Raw genomic sequence first — 17,482 nt, 5'->3', positions numbered from 1 at the left:
GTAATTGAATGATGGTTTCTGAATTAGGAAACATAGCTCTGCCACAGTACTTATTCTACTTTCTCCACTTTCCTTGAATAACTTACACTGGTGGACAAAGGTAAGAAGGAAGGAACATACAAACACTAATAATTTCTTCCATTCCTGTATAAATAATTAAATATTATTTCACAAAGTGACTCCACAGCTAGACAATTCCATATAATAAATACTTGATATGTACTTGATTTTAAAAAAAAATCTATGTTAGTGACAAGATAGTGCAAATCTTTTTCCTGCTTCTCCTCACTAAGTGACAACATAGTACCACAGATAATTTGAGGGTATGAAAGAGGATTCTGAAAAGTGGGAAGAAAAAGTTGGACTGACTAGGAACTTGAAGACTTCAGGAGCAAATCCCAGCATTTTCAGTTTTTGATTATCTATTGGGTTGACTGGTAGAAATCCTTGCAACTGTGAACCATCAGGTGGCACAAATAAAAAGAGTTCCAAGGAAAACCTGTTCTCTCCAGGCAAAGGACTGAGAAAGGGGAAGTCTTGCATTACCAAAAGCTTTTTAACAATAAATATCCGACTCCAGCCAAATACAGTAGATGATCACCCCTCCACCCCACCGTAGTGTCAACAGAGGGCAATGGTGTCAAGTGGCCCAGACAGCATTCCTCTTCCTCTCTGGTGCAGTGTCAGCAGAGGCTGTGTAGGGAGTCCAGATTTCCAGTTACAGCGGAGATGACAAGAGGCAACCATCCTTACCCCAATAAGACATTGGAAATAGGATCCCAGAAAGGAGGAAATTAAAGAAAGTGATTCTTTAAACATGCAAAAGAAGTCTTGGGCAGATCTTATCTGACCTACAAGTGAAAGTGACAAGAATCAACATACTGAAAAGCTTGAAAACTGAACTGCTGTGTAGAATAGCACTTACATTCTCAGAGTAGTCTCCTGGTATCAAACAAATGGGGCAGACCAGAACAGTACTGCAAGGGCTCTGAAAACTAAATTGTCAGAACATCAGCTTATTGAAGAGAGACTAAACTTACGTGCCTTAAACCTAAAGAAGGTGACGCTTGCTTAAAAAAATAAATAAATAAATGTAGATTCTCAGAATATAATACTCAAAATAAGATGCCATTGAAGGGGCACCTGAGTGGCTCAGTCGGTTACCCATGCCTTCAGCTCAGGTCATGATCCTGGGGTCCGGAATCCAGTCCAGCATTGGGCTCCCTGCTTAGCGGGGAATATGCTTCTCCCTATATTCTTCACCCCACTTGTGCTTTTTCTCCCTCTCTCAAATAAATAAATAAATAAATATGCAATTGAAATCACTCACCATACCACAGGCAAGGAAAATCACAATTTGAATAAAGTAAGATAATCAACAGACACCAACTACTGATTGGTACCTTATCAACCAATCAGATAACAGTCATGATTTATACCTGATTGATACCATCATATATCATCAAAACTATCAGATACAAGAGGATTCATATGTTGGGATTCTCTGACAATAACTTTTTTTTTTTAAGGCTTTATCTGAGAGAGAGAAAGAGAACATAAGTGGTGCAGAGGGGCAGAGGAAAAGGGAGAATCAGACTCCAGGCTGAGCAGAGAGTCCCATGTAGGGCTCAATCTGAGGACCCTGGGATCATGACCTGAGCTGAAGGTCGAGGCTTAACTGACTGAGCCACCAAAGTGCCCTTCTCTGACAAAGATTTTTTTTTAAAGATTTTTATTTATTTATTAGACAGAGAGATCATAAGTAGGCAGAGAGGTAGGTAGAGAGAGTAGGAAGCAGGCTTCCTGCTGAGCAGAGAGCCGGAGGCGGGACTCCATCCCAACACCCTGAGGTCATGACCTGGGTCAAAGGCAGAGGCTTAACCCACTGAGCCACCCAGGCACTCCTCTGACAAAGATTTTAAAACAGTTATCACAAAAATGTTTTGATAAACAGGTGGAACAGACAGAAACAAATAATAAAATGGTGAAATAATCTCTAATATACCAATAATTGCCTTTAATTAAGATGCCAATTAAAGATATCTGGAGTAGATTTTTTTAAATGATCCAACTATATGCTGTCTTTAAGAAACTCATATCAAATATAAAGATATAGCATAGGTAGGTTAAAAGTAAAACATATGAAGAAATATATCATACAAACAACATATCATACAACACCATCAACCAACATAATCTAATAGACATTTAAAGATATCTCACACAGCGAAAGGCCAATCTTTCCAAGCCCACATCAAACATTCACAAAGATAAATCACATTCTGGGCCATTAAATACACCTTAGCAAATTTTTCAAAATTAAAGTCATACAAAATATGTTTACAAAAAGTGGAAAACATCAGATTAGGTTTTAAAAACAATAATAAAATGAGAGTATCTGCATGATCTCTAATAAGACCAATAATTACTAGCCAGACTAATCAGGAAAACAAAAAAAAGGAAAACAATTATCTCTATAAGGAATAGAAGGGGTGATATGATCACAGATTATGCACATATTAAGAGGATAATGAAGATTATGAACAATTTTAGGAGATAATGAAATGGATACAACCTTGAAATGGTTATAGTCTTGAAATGACCAACATAACAACTCCGTATCTACCACAAATGAATGAAGTTTGTAGTTAAAAATATTTCCACAAATTAAATTCCAGCCCCAAATCTTAATTATGGAATTCTACAAACATTTACAGAAAACTGATGATGATATAAAACTATCCAATTCATTGTATGGTACCCTCATTGCTGTAATACCAACACAAGACACAAACATTGCAAGAAAAGGCAACTACATTATACTTCCTAATGTAGATGCAAAAATACTTAAGAAAACTTTACCTTACTTAAATACTTAAAAATACTTTATCTTAAAAATACTTAAGAAAACTTTAACTCAAGGGCAACTACATAAAGAAAAAAAGAAAAAGAAAGAAAGCACATCATGACCAATTGGTTTAATTCAGTATTGCAAGGTTAGTTTAACATTTTACAAATCAACAAATTGATTTGATTTACCATATAAACAGACTAAAAAAGAAATAAAAAAACATATTGTCATCACAGTACATGAAAAAAAAACAAAATTCAATATCCATTCTGTATAAAAAGTTCTTGAGATATGAAAAAAGAAGGGAATTTCCTCCACTTGAAAAAACACAGCAGTAAAAGATCCTACAGATATCATCATGTCTAACTGTGAAAGACTCAATGTTTTCCTCCTAAAAGGTTAAGGATGTCCATTCTCAGCACATATATCCAACATTGTACTGACAATTCTAGACGGTCCAATTGTGCAAGAAATTAAAAAGGAGAAAGTAAACTGTTCTTATTTGTAGAATGCATGATCATCCACCCAACAAAATCTGCACAAAAGCCCCTAGGACTAATAATTGAATTTAATGATGTTGAAGGACACAAGACCGATACAAATAATCAACCACATGTTATTATCCAGCAATAGTTGATCAGAAGTTGAAATAAAGAAAACAATGTGACTTAAAATGGCATTTAAAATACAAAATATGTGGTGATAACTCTAACAAAATTGTGTAAGACTTGTACTCTCAAAACTATAAAATATTGCTGAGAAAATTAAAAAGTAAGTAAATAGACAGATATAAGGTAACCATTGGTCAGAATACTGTTGTTAATTCTTCCTGAGATTTGTCTGTAGATCTATGAATTCAATACAATTCCAGTCAAGTTTCACCCAGGCATTTTGGTAGTACTTTACAAAACAACTCAATAATTCATGTGGAAATTAAAACAAAACAAAAACAAAACCTATACTAGATAAAACTGCTTAAAAATAAACTTTGGAGGATATATTTTACTTAGTATACTATATAGAACATACTATATATGTTCTATAGAATAATAGTATAGTATATAACATAGAATATATCCTATACAGAATATATTCTTCTTAGCATAAAGTCACAGTAATCAGAAGTTTGGAATTGGCACAAAGGTAAAGAAAGCAATGAAACAGAATAGAAAGTTCAAAAATAGACTCAAACCAATTTGGACAAATGATTGACAAAAGTACAAAAACATTTCTGGGATAAAAAACAAGAAAATAAAACAAAAAAAAACAAACAAACATTTTTTCAACAAATGATGCTAGAACAATTAAATATCCATATACAAAAAATGTTGATATAAATTTCACATCATATATATTTTTTAAATAATTGGCCTTAGAATCAAATATAAAAAGAAACATAAAACTAAAAGAAGAGAACAGATTAGAAAAAAATTTTTTGAACACATATTTCTCAGTGAAAACACCAAACGCATGATCTATAAGAGAATAAGTTTAAAAGCTACACATTAACAAAGATCTTAAGCATTTTTTTTAATATTTTATTTATTTATTTGACAGAGAGAAAGATCACAAGTAGGCAGAGAGGCAAGCAGAGAGAGAGAGGGGGAAGCAGGCTCCCCTCTGAGCAGAGAGCCCTATGTGGGATTTGATCCCAGGACCCTGAGATCATGACCTGAGCTGAAGGCAGAGGCTTAACCCACTGAGCCACTCAGGTGCCCCAGAACTTATGCTTTTTAAAAACAATTCTTAAGAGAATGAAAAAACAAGCCACAAACTCATGGAAGATATTTGTAAATTACAAATCTGATAAAGGTATTGTATCCTGAACATATGAAGAATTCTTAGAAAGGGGGGTGCCTGTGTGTCTCAGTGGGTTAAGCCTCTGCTTTCGGCTCAGGTCATGATTTCAGGATCCTGGGATCGAGCCCCACATCAGGCTCTCTGCTCAGCAGGGAACCTGCTTCCCTCTTTTTCTCTGCCTGCCTCTCTGCCTATTTGTGATCTTTGTATGTCAAATAAATAAATAAAATCTTTAAAAAAAAGAATTCTTAGAAAGAAATTATGTATAATCTACAATCCAAATTTAAAAATTAGCAAAATATTTAAATAGATCTTTCTTTCCCACCCAAGAATTTCCTTCAGTATTTCTTGTAGGGCTGGTTTGGTGGTCATGAACCCCTTAAATAGTTTTGTTTGTCTGAGAAACTCTTTATCTCTTCTCTTCTGAATGACAACCTTGCTGTATAGAGTATTCTTGACACAGATTTTTCCCATTCAGCATGTAGAATATATCACACCACACTCTGAAAACTATAAAACACTTATGAAAGAAATCAAAGAGGACACAAAGACATGGAAAAACATCCCATGCTCATGGATTGGAAGAACAAATATTGTTAAAATATCTATACTACCCAAAGCAATCTATACATTTAATGCAATCCCTATCAATACCATTTTTCACAGAGCTAGAACAAACAATCTTAAAATTTGTATGGAACCACAAAAGACCCTGAATAGCCAAATTAATCTTGAAAAAGGCAAGCAAAGACAGAGGCATCACAATTCTGGACTTCAAGTTTTTACAAAGCTGTGGTTCCAAACAGTATGATACTGGCACAAAAACAGAGATCAATGGAACAGAATAGAAAACCCAGAAAGGGACCCATAACAATGCAGTCAACTAATCTTTGACAAAATAGGAAAGAATATCCAATGGAAAAAAGACAGTATCTTGAACAAATGGTGTTAGGGAAACTGGATAGCAACATCCAAAAGATTGAAACTGGACTACTTTTCTATGCCATATACAAAAATAAATTCAAAATGGATGAAAGATCTAAATGTGAAACAGGAAACCATTAAAATCCTAGAGGAGAACACAGGCTGCAACCTCTCTGACCTCATCTGTAGCAACTTCTTACTAGACATGTCTCCTGAAACAATGCAAAAATAAAGTATTGGGACTACATCAGGATAAAAATCTTCTGCACAACAAAGGAAAAATATCAACAAAACTCAAAGACAACCTACAGAATGAGGGAAGATACCTGAAAATGACATATTTAATGAAGGGTCAGTATCTGAAATCCATAAGGAACCTATCAAACTCAAATCCCAAAAAACACATAATCCAGTTAAGAAATGGGCAAAGACATGAATAGATATTAAAAAAAAAAAAGACATCCCAATGGCTAAGAGATATGAAAAGATGCTCAACATCCTCATCATCAGGGAAATACAAATCAAAACTACAATGAGATATCACCTCATACCTGTCATAATGACTAAAATGAACAGCACAGGAAACAGAAGATGTTGGAAGAAACAGAAGATGCATTCAGAGGAAGGGGAACCCTCTTGTACTGTTGGTGGGAATACAAACTGGGGTAGCCATGCTGGAAAACAGTATGAGGTTCCTCAAAAAGTTGAAAATAAAACTACCCTATGACCCAGGAATTGCATTACAAGGCATTTATCCAAAGGACACAAAAATACTGATTTGAAGGGTCATATGTACCTTGAGGTTTATAGCAGCATTATCAATAGCCAAATTAAGAAAGAGACTAATGTCCACTGACTGATGAATGGATAAAGAAGAGGTGGTATATATATGCAATGGAATATCACTCAGCCATCAAAAAGAATGAAATCTGGCAGTTGCAATGACACAGATGGAGCTGGAGTGTATTATGTTAAGTGAAATAAGTCAGTCGGAGAAAGACAAAAACCATATGATTTCACTCATATGTGGAATTTAGAAACAAAACAGATGAACATAAGGGGGAAAAAAAGAGAACAAACCATAAAATAGACTTTCAACTATAGAGAAGAAGCTGAGGGTTGCTGGAGGGGAGGTGGGCAAGGGATGGGCTAAATAGGTATTAAGTAGGACATTAATTATGATGACCACTGGGTATGGTATGTAAGTGATGAATCATTAAATACTAAAACTAATATTACTCTATATGTTAACTAACTGGAATTTAAATATAAACTTGAAACAAATAAAAAATTAAAAATAATACATAAATGTATATTCTATAAATAAATAAGACAAGGGTAAAAATATTTAAATAGATATTTCATTGATAATAATACATGGATGGCAAATAAGCATAGAAAAATATGTTCAGTATCACCAGTGATTAGGGAAATGCAAATTAAAATAATAATGAGATATTGCACATACCAATTAAAATGTCTATCATTAAAAAGACTGAATGTATCAACTCTTGGCAAAGATATAGAGCAAATGAAACTCTCATACACTACTGTCGGGAATGTAAAATGGTGCAATCACTTTGGAAAACAGTCTGACTCTGGCAATTTCTTAAAATGATAAACATAGGGACATCTGGTTGTTATAGTCATTTAAGTGTCCAACTCTTGGTTTCAGCTCAGGTTGCGATCTCAGGTTAGTGAGATTGAGCCCTGTGTCAGGCTTTGTGCTCAGCACAGAGTCTGCTTGAGATTCTCTCTCTCCCTCTCCCTTTGTCCCTATACCCTGCTCCCATACTCTCTCTCTCTCTAAAATAAATAATCTTTAAAAAACGTTAAACACAAACCCACTGTATAATCCAGATATTCAGTTCCTGGATGTTCATCCAAGAAACTGGAAGAATGCATCCTTACAAAGACTGAAATGTGAATTTTCATAGCAGCTTTATATGTAATTGAGAAAAAAAAACCCACAAAGTTCAAATGTCAATCAACTGTTAATGGGTTAAAGACATGATAAATTCATATTCGGAAATATAAAAGAATGTATTGTTGATCTACTTATACACATAAACAAAACTGAAAATAATTCTGAGTGAAATAATCTAGGCTAGAAAGAGTAAATATCTCGTGCTTATGATGACATAAATGTCTAAACCATGCAGACAAACACATAATGATAGAAAGCAGATTAATGATTGCTAAGGGACAGGTGGTGTTCTGACAGACAGAAGCAGGGAGGGATTTTAAAAGGGAATCTTTTGGAGGGAATAGACCTGTCTTATCTTGAAGATGATGTTGATTTTATAGGTGGACATATGTGAACACTTATCAAGTGTTACACTTTAAATATGTGAAGTTAATCATATATCAATTATGCACCAATAAAATGTTAAGAAAAAAATAAATTGTATAGTATAGCATGTATAAATCAAATTAAGGCAGGTCAATTTGATATGAAATAGGTGGCACAAGTCTTTCAACGCAGCCAAAAATTACTGTCAATGGATCAACATTACTATATTAAAATGGAAGTGTGGTGGAATCCCAGTGAGATTCTGGTAGAGCAGATAAATATAGTAAGTCTCAGCAAGAACAGCTGAGGCCCTGAGGCTATTAATGCTAGGGTGTCAAGCTTTGGTGAAAAGCTTGAGTTAGTTTCACATCAGCATTGTCATTATCCAGCTTGAAAGAACCCATACTCAATTCCCACCAACCCATTTTTCACTCCTATCCAATTATTAAGTCTCTTACAGAAAGGATTTATTTTTATTACTCCTGAGTGTAAAGGGTTTTGTTGTTGTTGTTGTTGTTGTTGTTGTTGTTGTTGTTTGGTCAAACTTCTGCTCTTTAATCAACTTGCTTACTATTTTTGAAAACCAATATTTTATTTTCATTGATAACTATTAATTCCAACTTTAACATATTTGAACTTTCATATTACAAACTTCTTTTAAAAAATAGATTTTCTTTTCTTTCTTTCTTTCTTTCTTTCTTTCTTTCTTTCTTTCTTTTTATAGATGTTACTCTAAGCACTTATGCTGAGAAAGAACTTCACAAATGAGAAATGACATGACAGTGTTTGGAAAAGTTATAGACTGGCCAAACACTTTTAAAATAAGGCCTTAACCCCATTAAAAATGGACTCATTTAAAGACAGCTGCTTTGAGAATATATAAGCACCTCTGGATGATAGAACTGCTGTCTTAAACACTTCCCTTCCATCTGTGTGTAATAGAGATGTATTGATTTCTCCATGCCATCCATATTTTTGATGACCTCTTTGCAACCAACAGGATGGCACAGTGTCACTTTCAACACTATTCATACCAACATCATTAAATCAGTTCTCAAAATGGGTATTGCTCCTGGGAGAGAGGGTAACTTCATTGGAAAAGACAAGGGCAGCTCAGAGACATGACTTCAATACTCTGAAATGTCTGTTGCAAAGATAGAGAAATAAATAGTCTAAAAAAATACACTCTTTTGTATCTTATATGAGATCACCAATATGCTTAGAAAATGTAATTATTAATTTTGATTTCTTTTTATCTTCTTGGATTCTGAGAAGTTTTTCTTGGAATTGAAATATAAACTAGGTCATTGGTATGCAAGAAGAAAAAAATAAAAATAAAAACAAGAAATGAAGATTAAGAGACCACCTCAGCGGAAGAAATTGGGATGGTCAAATAGAGAAGAGAGCTGACTCATATGAGTTCAGTGTAATGATGCCACTTTGCACCTGGAGTTTCTACTAAAGAACATAATGACAAACTCCTCTTTTTCCAGAAACAAGTGAAAGGTAATAAAAGCAGTAGTAGCATCAGAATTTCTATACAGTAGACACTTAGTGGAAAGAAATGTGGGAATATAGCTGGAAGGGAGGAGCTTGATGACTTATCCTGATCCCAAATCTACATAGCAAGTACATGAAACTTAATTATGTCTTGTATTTATTTTGAGGACATATGGCTATAGAAAGTAATCTTAGGTGGTTGGGGAAGCGGATGCTGATGAAGACTGTGATCAGGTGCCAGTTGAACTTTCTGTTTCCTCATGCTCTCCCCCAGCACATCCCCCAAATACTATTTGGCAAGAGCACTGATCCAAGATCCAGTCACCACATGAAACACAGATGCGAAGATCACAGTGTCTGAGACTCCAGGATATTTTTTGTTAATGACAGTATACCTATCAAAGATCTAAGCTTTTATTTCTCTATTCTTCATTCTTCCAACAATATAATTTTATTTTGACTTTGGTAAGGATGGAAAAAATCAGATTAATGTTAAGTAATGCTTTAGATCCTGCACTAATTCATCATGAGGCGTTCCTTCCATCAGTCAAATACAATTAGAATTATTACTTGCAGTCAGTTTTTCTAAAGACTTCAATTATTCCATAGATTATCCCCTAAAAAACTGCTCATCATTTTACTGGCAGAGTTCCTTAAGTGATTCAGTCAATGGAACAAATCATTAGTAGTGATTATGATAACCCACAATTTAGAACACAAAGTTGAGGAATAACTTTCTGAAAGTTCTCAGAAAATAGAATGTGATACAATACAACCATAAGAAATTTAGAGATGCCATTTTACTTGTCAGCTAGCTATACAAAGAATGTGTTTGTTGGGGGGAGAACATGGAGCACACCATTCAGAATAACAGTTCAGTTAGCCTGGCTTTAATTTGAAGTAAATTATATCGGCTTTTGATGGCAATGTGTATATCTTTATTTTTAGTTTCTGATATGATAATGATAAATAGGTTTTTATTCCATGAGTCTATTCCATGAGTCTATTCCTTGGAAACAATCATGTAAATTATATTTCTATTGGGACCAGAATAGACTCTCTAAGTCTCTATACCTAGAAAAGGGTTTTGGACACTGTTTTCTAAAAGGCATCTAGTATGGGGCACCTGGGTGGCTCAGTCGATTAAGTGTCCATAGTTGATTTTGGCTCAGGTCATGATCTCCAGGTTGTCAGATCAAGCCCTGTAGGGGGCTCCTCCCTGAATGTGGAGTCTCTCTTTCCCTCTCCCTCTGCCCCTCCTTCGCTCACATGCACTCTCCTTTTCTCTAAAAAATAAAAATAAATAAATAAATGAATGAAAGGCACCTAGTATGGTAGAATAACCCAATCATTGATATCTCTTCCCTGTCTGAACACCAGTCCAGATAATAGGTGGCCTCTGGGGGCTATTGGGATCTGGGACCATGTGACACACTGATTACTCCCTCAGGGATTCCAAACAGTACTGGAAACCAATTTTTTTCTATAGAAAATACCAAACTTCAACTTTGGAAAACCCAGACTCAATTTACTGAATGGCTGACTTGATATAAGTATAAGCAGACAAGCAGTAGCCAGTCAACTTTGACTTCCATTCTTTTCTTATCTAGAGTTTAAGTCAGAGACAAGATTTCTGTGAAGGCAATGAAGTTTAAGTTTCTGGAACCTTCACTCGTATGAGTCTCTTCTTCCCAGAATGGGGAGTTGTCCTCCAAGAAAATAAGGGGGACACAGCTGCTGTCCCAGCTTGGGGCCTACCCAGCCCAGGCAGTGGTCTCCAGTTTGTGAGCCAGCATTCACCCACTGCCAGCAACAACCAGCCCCTCACAGACCTCATGGAGCATCAAGATACTTGAATCCCACCAGAAGCTGGCTAAAGACCTCACTCTACTCCCTGCTTTTGGTAGAGAGAAGGCTGTGGTCCTGGTTTCATAACCATCTCACCATGCATGGATTCTCTCTCCAAAGCCTCAACACTGAAAGCTCAGGAAGTAGATCTGGCAGAAACGGAGCTGCTAAAACACCAAGTGTTGGGGGACCCAAGAGAGGTTAAAGGCCTGATATTCTCTGGAACAAATTCCTCTGGAATTTTCTAGAAGAATCACCTTCTAGCAAATTATTCTGTAGGAAAGTACAGATGTAATATCACTGATAAGGCATTGTGAAACTGAAAGGAGCTTCCTGAAATTTTCAATAGTAATAATAATAATAATTCAAGAAATAATGAGGAAGGAAAGAACATATCTTTCTGTTCTTTGAAAAAACACAAAACAGCTGTCATTCAACAAGGTAACTACATAGAGAAGTAAAACAAATTAGTAGGAGTATCATCGGTATATGCTAGACCATAGCTATGGTTATTATTTTATTGTTACTGTTTTAAATGACGTGCTTCTTAACTTTTACAGTTTTTAAATTGTTGCCATATTTTTCTCATTCTAAATAAATATGCATTTGTATACCTAATTTTGTATTCATATTTTGCATATGTTTGTTTGTGACTGAAGCATTCCAGCCCCACGAACCCTGGGTCAGCCTCAGCGCTAATGCATTCTCTAATCATGAATGCCAAGTGCTTTTGGACTGCATCTTGCTCTTCTATTATTTTCTCATGTATAAGTCACAGGATTTATATATTTCTTTTACATTTCTCAAGGGCCATTTGTTACAATCCTAGAGCTTTCCCCCATAATCTCCTGAATGCTGCCTTTCCTAGACCCTTTTGATTTGATTCTTCTGAAGCATTTCTTCCCTACACACTTTCCCTCTCTTATGTGATTTTCAATGTTTTGCTATCCTTCTTGGGTTCCGCACCTTTCCCTGCACGTTCTTTCCTGTTTCACTTCAGCATCTTTTCTCTTAACCCTCATCTCCCTTCTCAAACTCTACCAGGCTTTCTTTTTTGTCCACCCACCCACCCACCCACCCACTCACCCAACTTTTAGCCCAAGTTGCAAAATTTTTAGTTCTTTGTCCCCTAAAATGAGTTAGGATCTGGAGTTCCTGGAATACCTTTATCTAAATCATTTAGTTTCCTTCAGAAGCATAATGATCTGGTGTCTCTGAAGGTATGGGGCTCAGAACTTGCCTTTTAAGAAGACAGATGTGATTCCTATGTACATTTCTGGTCTAGACCAATAGTCTTATGGAATTAAATCTACCTCCTGATCAGCAAGTTACATGGATTTCAGTGGCCACAGAAGAACTGGTAGAACGGGCTTTCCTTCTCTTTTCTCTCCCATGCTAGCCTCTTCACAGAGAATAAGGCAGTTCAGAGGTTTCTTTTTTCACTGACATAAATTATACTACCCTTAACATTCTAAAGTACAGAGGCTAAAGAAAGGTAATATTAGTTTTGTTTCAAATTCCTGAAAGTGTTCACCCTACCTAAATTTCCAAAAAGTTGTCCTAATCACCAACCCCCAAAAAGCAAATAAGAGTAACTTTATATTATATATCCCTATTTTTTATTTAAGCTATGCTGCATATTGGAAAGAGATTGACTCCATATGTTTCCAAACCACATTTTAATGTACTCGCTCATAATTAATCTCTCTACCATGTAATCCATGCCGGTAACAGCTGCCTCATCATATAGTTCTTGCTGTTTCCTGGATACACCCTATTCATCGGCTTTGCCTACAGCTATTTCTCATTTTTTCTTTCTTTGTATTACCACTGATGCTGCTGCTGTTGTCTTACAGTTGTAAAGCACTTTATTGTTTACTAAATTCTTCCACATGTTATTTAATCCATACAACGATCTCGTTAAGAAAGGGGAAAATCGGGGGTAATAAATTTCTCAGAATTCCAGTGTTTGCCAGAAGCAGCCACACTCAAACACAAGTTCACTGTTTTGTTTTCTTCGTTTCAATCCAACAGTCCTGTCAGTGCATCAGTTTTCCAAGAAACAGTCTCATAGCCTTCCACGACAATGCATCTCCTTTGACTTTATCAGTGCTTAAGGATATGTGAAAGGGATTGACTATGTTTACATTTCAGGGCTACTAACACAACTTAAATGCATACTGCAAAAACAGACAAAACTAAATTATGGGGTTGGAAATCAAGGTGCAGGTAGCAGAGGTAGTGATAAGGTGACTGGCAAGTGTCATGTAAGAGCTCCTGGGTCTTATTCAGTTTCTTGATCTAGGTGCATATTACATGGATGTTTTCAATTTGTAAAATTTCATGGAGTTGAACAATTAGAATTTCCATTGTCTAAGTGTATGCTATATGTCATTTGTAAAAAGACAGTGCATGAAAAGCTCTCAGCAGAGCTTGGTGCATGCTCGCTCTCTCTCTCTCTCTCTCTCTCTCTATATATATATATATATGCATATTCTCTTCAGGGGCTCTGGGGTTGCTCAGCCAGTTAAACATCTGCCTTCAGCTTAGGTCATGATCCCAGGGTCCTAGGATTGAGTTCTCACATCGGGCTCCTTGTTCAGCATGGAGCCTGCTTCTCCCTCTCCCTCTGCTGCTTACCCTTCTTGTGCTCTCTCTCTCAAAAAAATAAAATATTTTTAAAAATTATTCTTTTCATGTATATTAATAACAAAATTAATATTTCCATTTTCATTGTTAAATTGTTATTGTACAGGGATAAATATTTTATTCCACAGACAAGGAAACCAATACATAGAGATGTTCAGGCAATTTCATTCAGCTAGTGAATAATAGAGCTGAAATTCAATCCAGGTAGAATCCTTTGCCACTTCTATTCTCCTGTAAGACAAACTTGCAGTGTAAGTCAGCATTGCTTGTGAACGGCCTTTAGTGAGTGTTCTCTAGATAAATATTTGGTGATTTCACTAAACTTTTAGCTCCTCGAGCAGAATGTTTGACTGGTTTTTCTACCTGCTCACCATGAACTTACACATCATATATATTGTACTGTTCTCAGAAAAACATGTGTGAGCACACACACACACACACACACACACATTTTTAAAACTCTCCTAAAGAGAAACAATGTAGGTATCTTGAATCAAGGGCATGCCTTTTGCACATTATCAAGGTATTTTTGTACTATCAAGCAAATAGTTATTTTTCAGATTAAATTTTGAAAATAAGCTCCTCAGCATCTGATTGATAATCATTGCAAAGTTTATAACTCAATCATCCATTTTCTTGTATTCAGAATCTGTCTATGTGAGATTTTAGTATAATGCCCTTTTCAATATGCAGTTGGAAAGAAGTACAACAGTATTCTTTGAATTTCCAGCTTTTGAAAGAAGGTGAGGCAAAAAACATGAATAAATAATTCTCTTATGTATTGGATTCCTTTAAGAAGCAGAGAAATTTACAAGACCTCAGAAATCTTTGCCAAAAAGCTAATCTTTTTTTTTAATTTAATAAAGATAAATAGGTTTAAAAAATGTTCCATTGTTCTTGCTTGGAAAAATAAAAGATTCACATTGGTTCTTTCTGTTCTCTCCTGACCCATGTAGTGATTTAATTGAGGTTAGTTGTTGAGAAACATTCTTCTTTTAAATCTGAAATACCTTATTCTGAGGTTCTTAAAGAATAAGAAAATAAGGTTTCCCCTTCTCATTTATAATTGCAAACACAATGAAACCATATCCTTCAGTCTAACTAGATACAGTAAGCTGATTTATAAAGAATTCATTAGCAAATGCTGTGAAGTCTAAATATTATTGTCATAATATCCAGAATGCTTAATACCTTCAGGGAAGCATAGGTGTTTCTATGTGGCAAAGTAGAAAATTGCATAGCTGTAAAAGAATTAGACTACCTGTTCACATCTTTATCTTTGCAAGCTTTAAGAAAAAGGATTTAGGATGATTAGCCACACACACAAATAGACACACACACACACACACACACACACACACACACACTTTAATCCAATATGCTCTTAGATTATATTTTTGACTTCATATAAAATATGTAAAAGGAAAAAAAGGTATTATCCATTTCTTAAAGAATATTTTCATATGGCTACAGGGAAAATGTGTAAAAGAGCATGTCACAGAAAAGGTACGGAAGACAGAAGATAGGTTTCAGGGGGAGCAGACAATTTTGTTTCTAAATGGCAAGTCCTGTAACATTGGGTTCACAAAAAAATGTTCTAAAAATCTAAAAAAAATAATTATGTCTAATATTTATTTTTAAGTCATTTCTTATTATTTTCCTGACTCTGTACATGTCATGTCTCAGGACCAAACTTTATTTATTTTTTAAGTTATTTATTTATTTGAAAGAGAGAGAGAGAGAGAGAGAAAGCATGAGCTGAGAAAGAGGCAAATGGAGAGCAAGAGGCAGACTCCCTGCTGAGCAAGGAGCCCAATGCAGGACTAGATCCCAGGACCCTGGGGTCATGACCTGAGCTGAAGGCAGAAGCTTAATCTACTGAGCCCCCCAGGCGCCCCTTTTTTTCTAGGAACTTTAGAAAACTTTGTTTCATAAGGAGTACGTTTCAAAAGGAGTAAAAAGTGTGGGGCTCCTAGGTGGATCAGTCAGTTAAGCATCATCTGTTTTTTGCTCAAGCCATGATCCCAGGACCCTGGGATTGAGCTGGGCATAGCAGTCCCAGGGAGCCTGCTTCTCCCTCTCCCTCAGGCCTCCCCGCTAGTGCTCTCTCTCTCACACACACTCTCTCAAGCAAATTCTTTAAAAAAAAAAAAAAAAAGGAATAAAAAGTGTGAATAACAAAGAGAGTACCCAATTGATTGTGCAATGATGAGTGGAAAGTAAAATTAAAAAGTAAATAGATCCTTTAATTTGCAGTAAGAATTTAGAGTGGCCAAAGGAATATAAGACTCCCAACTCCTTTCTTGATATTCTCTCCCATGTGTTAGAAACTCTTCAGAATTTCCCCAAGTACCTGGAAAGAAGTTTGAGTATTTTCATTTAAACAGAAAAAAGAAAGTGGTCCTAATGGGTACACATCATGGGAACATTTGATATTATAGGAATACAGTTGAGATTTGGAAGCTGACAGATAAGCATTTAATTCCTAGCTTACTGGCTGTGAGATTTGTGACAAGTCACTTGAAACTCTGATTTAAAGGTGATCTCATGGAATCAGAAAGAGCAATAATTTTTCCCAGTACTTAGGATTCAGGATCAATTATTCCTACCATCCAGCAAGAAACATAATTTTTACAAAACATGAAAAATTAAAGGGTCCCAGATACTTTTAAAAATATTTTACATGCATTACTTCATTTAATCTTGACAGCAATCTGAGAATATAGATGGCATTTTTTTCTCCATTATATGGATGAGAAAAGTAAGTCACAGAGATGACAGAAACAAGATTTTATCTCTAGCAAGGGGAAAACCTGCACCAAAAACCATTAATCTGGTTTAAGAATGCATGTGCTTCTCTACTTTGCTTTACTGCCACTAATTATTAACACTACCACTGTATTAACCATAGATTAATAATTTTAAAATACTAGATGCCAAATAAATGATGGCTAATGTTTTTTAAATATGCCAGACACTTAGTTTTTTTCACTTAAAAAGGTCACTGACACATAATAACCCCCCTATGTATTTAATGTACAAGTAAGTGAATGAGTTATGAATTAATGTATTTCAACTAATTGTGGAACCTACTAGTGTCTTGCATTTAATAAGGTATTGTGGAAGCATTTGTGGTAAAAAAAATATTACTGGCTTATAATTAAAATATGAATTCTTTATAATAAAATAAGCATTTACAATATTCAGGGCTTTGAAATATTTTGTACTTTAAATTTGAACATTTTTGTTGCAATAGTATTCTAAACAATGAATCTGGGCAATATCTATCTTCATACATTGTGCAAAAGTTGATATCAGCTAATGTCCACACAAAAAATAATAAATTAGACCTTGGTGGGTCAAAATGAAAGAATTCTATTTATATGTGCAACTTATTCTTTTATAGTATATATGCACAAAGTGTATGTGTGTGTGTGTGTGTGTGTGTGTGTGTGTGTATATATATATAAAATATATATCCATACCTTTGATAGAAAAATGTTAGCTGTTTATGTAAATTTTACTTCTTTCACTAGTACCCCGAGGGATTGCTTGGTTGAAAGTGCAATTAGTCTGAAGAAAACATTTAGCTTTTTTTAGTTTCTTTTTGCTATTGC

This window comes from Lontra canadensis, unplaced genomic scaffold (genome assembly GCF_010015895.1).
Source record: "Lontra canadensis isolate GAN:19392208 unplaced genomic scaffold, GSC_riverotter_1.0 scaffold37, whole genome shotgun sequence".
In the NCBI taxonomy this organism is placed as follows: Eukaryota; Metazoa; Chordata; class Mammalia; order Carnivora; family Mustelidae; genus Lontra; species Lontra canadensis.
Note: the sequence above shows the minus strand (reverse complement) of the source record.